Raw genomic sequence first — 6,132 nt, forward strand, 5'->3', positions numbered from 1 at the left:
GTGCTAATTGTTATCTTTAATGATTTGACTGTAAGAGTCTAACAGTGAAAAACATAAGGTCAGTTTACAACACAACCATCTCTGGTTATAGTAAAAGATTGGCACCTCTTAGTAGTATGAGTTTATTGAAGAATCATACGAGTTCCTCACTGGCCTCAGAGTCCTACCAAAACAGTGCTCTTCTCAGTGCTGCATTTTTTGCTATGTTTTACACATTTATGTACACACACACACACACACACACACACACACACACACACACACACACTGAAGCAGATACAGTTATTTAAACTTTGTTGTCTCTGCAATGTCTTTGTATATAATGATGTGAGATATCTAGCTTTGTGCAATCTCTGAGAACTAAAAAGATGAAACAGGAGAAAAAAAGGAACAGGAAAAAGGAGGTGAGGAGCAGGAGGAGGAAGAGGAAGAGGAAGAGGAGGAGGAAGAAGAGGAGCAGGAGGAACAACAGGAGGAGCAGGAAGAGGAAGAGGAGGAGCAGGAAGAGGAGGAACAGGAGGAGAAAGAAGGAGCAACACAGTTCTGGAGATTGCCCCAGATATGGGAACGCATCTCCTCCCACTTTCAGTTTGGATTCTAAAGTCAGAACCTGCACTGACTTTGTGGGTGAGTGAAAAGCCAAAGGCAGTGTGCCCTTCTTGCTTTGGGGTTTATACAGGGAAAATGGACAAAACTCTTAACAGAGGAAAGGATGTGATGGCATCGGCTGTTTGTTTCAGTCACTTTGAGGAAGCCATGAAGGAAAATGTTGCAAACCAAACAGCAGTTTGGTGGCTGTTCCTTCCAACATAATTAAGTCATAACTGTGAATTATACATATTATTTTTATAAAGCCTTTCATATTAAATGGCATAAAGAAAGATGAGTTTGGCTGCTCAGGGATATTTTTTTTCACAAGTTTAAATAAAACAACTGATTGAAGGGTTAATAATGAGACAAGGAAACAGAGGCAGGGGGTGAACTGCAGGTGACAGGAGGGATGTAGGCCAAGGGCAGTGCATGTCATGGACAGGACAGCTTAGAGGAGAACCCAACAGATGTAGAAAGTCACTGAGCAGCAAGATGAGGCTATATGAACTCAGTAAAGCCCCGGTACTTGCAAAGAGATATTTCCTGATAGACAGTATAAATCTTATTACTCAGCAAGAATGGCTGACATTAGATGCCAAGGAAACATAAAAGCAAGCAATGATGTAATCTATTATATATAACTATTTCTGTCAGAACGTTGCTTTTGTGTGCACATTGTATTAATTCGACCTTGAGGTCAGAAGCTTAGCTGTTGTCCTTACTGGTCTGCCTGTGTGTGTCTGTCAGTAGTCCTTTGAACTACTCACCTATGTTCTCCATGCCAGTCTACACGAGTATCCTTGCCTGCTCATGTTCATGTGTTCTGGCATGTGCCTGTGTGCCTGATGGGTTTCTGTTTGCCTAGCCGTCTATGTGGCAGTCTGTGCCAAGGCAAAACAAAGTGTGCTATGTCTTATCTGCCATAGTCCCTTGAAATCTTTTCAATCTCCCAGGCTCGGATTACCTTCTTCTGTTCCTGGCATTAGAGCACAGTTCCCACATGTATGTCTCCTCATGTTCTTTTACCACCAGAAGCACACAGTTCTCGATTCTGGTTTGTACCTTCACCCTGGATAATAGACTTCCATTCTATGATCAACCACCTTCATCCTGATCATGGGAAATGGTAAGGAGATCAAATCACATTCCTTCTTTCTGAAGGATGTGAGATCGTGCATGTGGGAGAAACTAAATATGGAGAGAAGTAACCAGTCCTTTACGAAGAGGGACTCCACCTTTATCCCTTTGACAATTTCAGATGCAAACCCAGAAAAAGGCCAGCAGTTCCCAGGAGAGTTTAAACGGGACTGGAATTTTGCAAGATAAAGTAAGGATTACTATCATGGTTGGGAATACATGCTATTTTGGTGAGCCTTTCTGAACTTGAACAACGGATTTCCAATATTTACCACTGGGTCAATAACAAGTTTCAAAGGGATTTTGGATGAAAAGTTCAGTATGTATTAAAATGTTCTCATTTCTGGCTTCCATTGTAAATCATTTTGAATGGCAGGGCAGGAAAAATCCAAGTCCCATGTTCAGTCTCATGGTCCAGAGCAATGTTTATGGGCACTGTGAGGGAGGTGTAGATCCAGTAATAGGCATGTCTTCCTAAGGGCTGCACCATATTCTTCTGTGGTTTGAAAACTCTGAAACCACGAGCCTAAATAGATCTTTCCTGGCTATAAATTGGGTGTCCTAGAGATTTAAAAAAAGTTTCCTATATTTATTCATCTTATGCTCTCTCTCTCTCTCTCTCTCTCTCTCTCTCTCTCTCTCTCTCTCTCTCTCTCTCTCTGTGTGTGTGTGTGTGTGTGTATGCACGTGAGAGAGAGGTCTGTGGGTGAGCAACCCTACCCACTCTACCATCCCACCAGCTTTCTCTTGTATTTATTTTTTAAGAGATGGAAAGCTAGATTGCACAACCAGCTGCTCCTTGCTTTTCAAAGGGCTCTATTCACATGGCTTTATCAACTGTGTTATGGGAAAGGCTTGAGGAAGTTGGCAAACCCCGGAGAGAGTATCTCATGGTTTCCCTAAGGTTGAGCCACTAGAAAGGGAAGGTGGCACGCCACCAGGAAGAACTCCAAGGGACAAAGCCTCCCTGTGAAGGCCTTGTTCTAAATACACAAACCCTGAGCCTTCGGGAATGAGCAGACCTACAGGGTTGCAGTTTGGTTTAGTAAGTTCAGACCAGAATTACAAATATAATGGGTGATTAAAAGAGAACAGAGCCAGGTTTCCAAAGGACACATTGAGCACAAAGAGTTCTTTGGTTGTGTGCAATCCACATGAAACTTCACTGTGACAGAACCATCTGACCGACAGTTCTCAGGTTCACCTCCTCTTTAGAGCAGTAATTTGAACAATCAAGACATCATCCATTGTGACTTCTTATGAAAAGTACAGCATTTGGGTTTTTTTCTTTTTTCGTTTTTTTTTTTTTAAACCTCATTAATGTTAATGGATGACTTTAGCAGGGAAGTGTTCACCTGATTGTTTGATACAATTGGAGGTAATGACTCCACCAGCGGTGACCTCCCAGCTCAGACACCGATGTGGGACAAGCACTTAAGGAACATTAAAAAGTCCTGTGTGATTAAATTAGCCTGGATTGGAGCCAAAAACACTGTCTGTGGATTGTATCTTTGTCTGAGACTTTTCTGGGGAAAAGCATTTCTTTCTTTTTAGAAATCATAGAAGCTCTCAGAGAGTAGGGCAATTAAAGCCAAATTTTGATCAGACAGATAGTTTATACAGGTCTGCTTGGGGTTATTCTGGTATAATTACTCAAAATCCCAAGTCTTAGAAAATTCCCTGAATCTTGGATAAACTGGGAGCATTGGTAAGTCTACTTTTTGTTGTTGCAAATCTCTTTTTGACAAACTCTACGAGAGAATTAACTTTCACCAGATTTTCTTCTCCACTGTGAGTTAAAGTCAGCATCCCTACATCCTTTCTCCTGTTCTGCCTTCTTCAACACAAGTTTCTTCCTCCTCTACCCCATAGCTGTGGCTACCCAAAGACTGCACTCCACAGTCCACTCCACATTCCCCAGTCTGGTCTCTGTCCTCTGAGTTACGTTGTCTCAGCCCCTCCACCTGCTCCTTGGATGTTCTTGTTCTATTAACAATCCTATTATTCTCCTCTGGCCAGGCTCTTCTGACTAGATACTCAAGTAACACACCAAACTGAGCTCATAGCTTTGCACACTGCTGGAGAAAAAGTCCATGAGCTCCATGCCATGCCCCACAGCAGGTTCTCATATGGACAGATTGACATTTCTTTAATTCAGTTGGCTGCTGTATCCCACGGTTGACTAATAGCAATTCGTGTCAATAGAGAAACATGGAGACTTTTTATACATGCTATTATTGGAGGTTCTACCATCCCAAGATTGTGCAATTTACCTTTAGATCCAAATGCCACACATTGATCATTGAGAGTGAACTCATTATTCCAACCCATGACTCCAGCTTTGGATCATAACTCCATCACCTAAATTATACACGCCAACAACTCAGTTCCAGGTTCATGTAGTCTGCTGATGTTTTTAACGTGTCAACATCTGTAGTCATTCAAGTAATTGGCAGAACTGTTGACCGGGTCAGGATGGAAATACAGTGGTAGCTGTTTCTGCACAAAAGCAGGTGTTCAAGTTAATACTTTATTTAACATAATCTCTCTTGACGGCCTTCCTTTCCAGATTCTGAAGGAGAAGCTGAAATTTGGAAGTACAAATTCATTGTACCAATACTTCCCTCATGTTCAGCCAGCAGCCTCTGTCATCTTCAACCCACAACTTCAGTAAAACAACTGTGCAGATCCACAAACAGACCTGGGGTGCACTCAATAACTCAGATACCCTTCACATTATCCCAACAATGCTAGCCTGGTGCCCAAGACTTTAATACATGGACTTCTGAGAGATGCTAGTAATCAACCATTGTAGGATCCCAGAGCCAAACAGAGAACTGAATGTGAACCGTCAGTGCAGTGCAATGTGTTCCTGGTTTCTCTCTGAGTGTATGCATCAGGCTTGCATTTGCCCCTGTCAAAGTATAGCCATGTGACTTGCATGTTGTTTCTGACATTTCCTTCCCACTGTTGTTTTGATCGGGGAAGAAGGTGTCAGGATGAAGTCTCAACCTGTGTCCTTGAGAAAACACAATGACCAAATCTCCACTTCTAGTGCACTCTAGACACACTGCTTGAGAAGGAAATGCCCATCCTAAAATTGGAAGCTTTAGTCCCAATGTGTCTATCCTGATGGATGCATTAAGGATGTGTCTTAGTTAGGGCTACTGTTGCTGCGGTGAAACACTATGACCGAAAGCAAGTTGGAGAGGAAAGAGTTTACCTGTCTTACACTTCCACATTGTGGTCCATCACTGAAAGAAGCCAGGACAGGAACTCAAACAGGGCAGGAACCTGGAGGCATGAACTGCTGCAGAGGCCATGGAGGGGTGCTGCTTACTGACTTGCTCTGTCTGCTTTCTTATAGAACCCAGGACCACCAGCCCAGGGAAGGACCCACACTCACAATGGGCTGGGCCCTTCTGCATCAATCACTGATGCCCTACAGGCTTGCCTACAGTCCAATCTTATGGAGGCATTTTCTAAACTTGTATTTTCTCCTCTTAGAGGACTTTAGCTTGAGTCAACTTGATATAAAACTATTCAGCAGAGGAGGCAAAAGTGGAAAAAGACACAGACTTCTGTTCTCAGGGAGCCAAGACTGTAGAGGGAGAGTTAAAGTATATCCACAACTATGAAAGTAAGGACTAAAATAAGGTAAAAATGGAAAGGGGAGATAATTAGCCAAGAGATGTGGAGCTAAAAGCAAGCTGCTTAGACAGTACTTGGAGTCAAGTAGAGGACAGCTCAACGTGAACCTTCTGGAATGTTCTCTGGAAACATTTCACTCCCATTAAAATAAAGAACCCTTAGGATTATACAATTTACTGACAGGTATTCTAGACAATGGCTCTCCTGATATGTTGACGCCTCTCTTTTAGAACTGTAATAAAGGTGTGGGCTTGATTTATGGGGCCATTTTCCATGTATTTGATTTTGGCCTTTTCAGCAGCTAGAGCTAACAAAGCACTTAGGCTTGTCTTTAATGGGTGTGTTATAGGTCTCTGTCCTTCAGAACCGCAGGCGCGCTGCACTCTGTGCAGACAAAGAGCTCACTCTACGCAGGGGTTTTACAGGAATCTCAGCAATTTTGATAATGCAGATAAAATGAACTGATCTAGGCACCCACTTAAAATATGATTTACTGTCTTCCATAGAAAGGTCTATGGTTTTAACCATAAAAATAAATACTGGCCAGAAAACTCAATATCAATTAGGGTGATCTAGCAAAAATATGGCCTTGTTTTTTTTACAAATATGTTTAGTATGTCATTTCACAGGGTTAGAGGAAGTTTGGTATTAAGTAAAACAGCCCTTCCTTCCTTCCTTCCTTCCTTCCTTCCTTCCTTCCTTCCTTCCTTCCTTCCTTCCTTCCTCCCTCCCTCCCTCCCTTCTTTCCTCCCT

The sequence above is a fragment of the Mus caroli genome, chromosome 12, assembly GCF_900094665.2.
Source record: "Mus caroli chromosome 12, CAROLI_EIJ_v1.1, whole genome shotgun sequence".
In the NCBI taxonomy this organism is placed as follows: domain Eukaryota; kingdom Metazoa; phylum Chordata; class Mammalia; order Rodentia; family Muridae; genus Mus; species Mus caroli.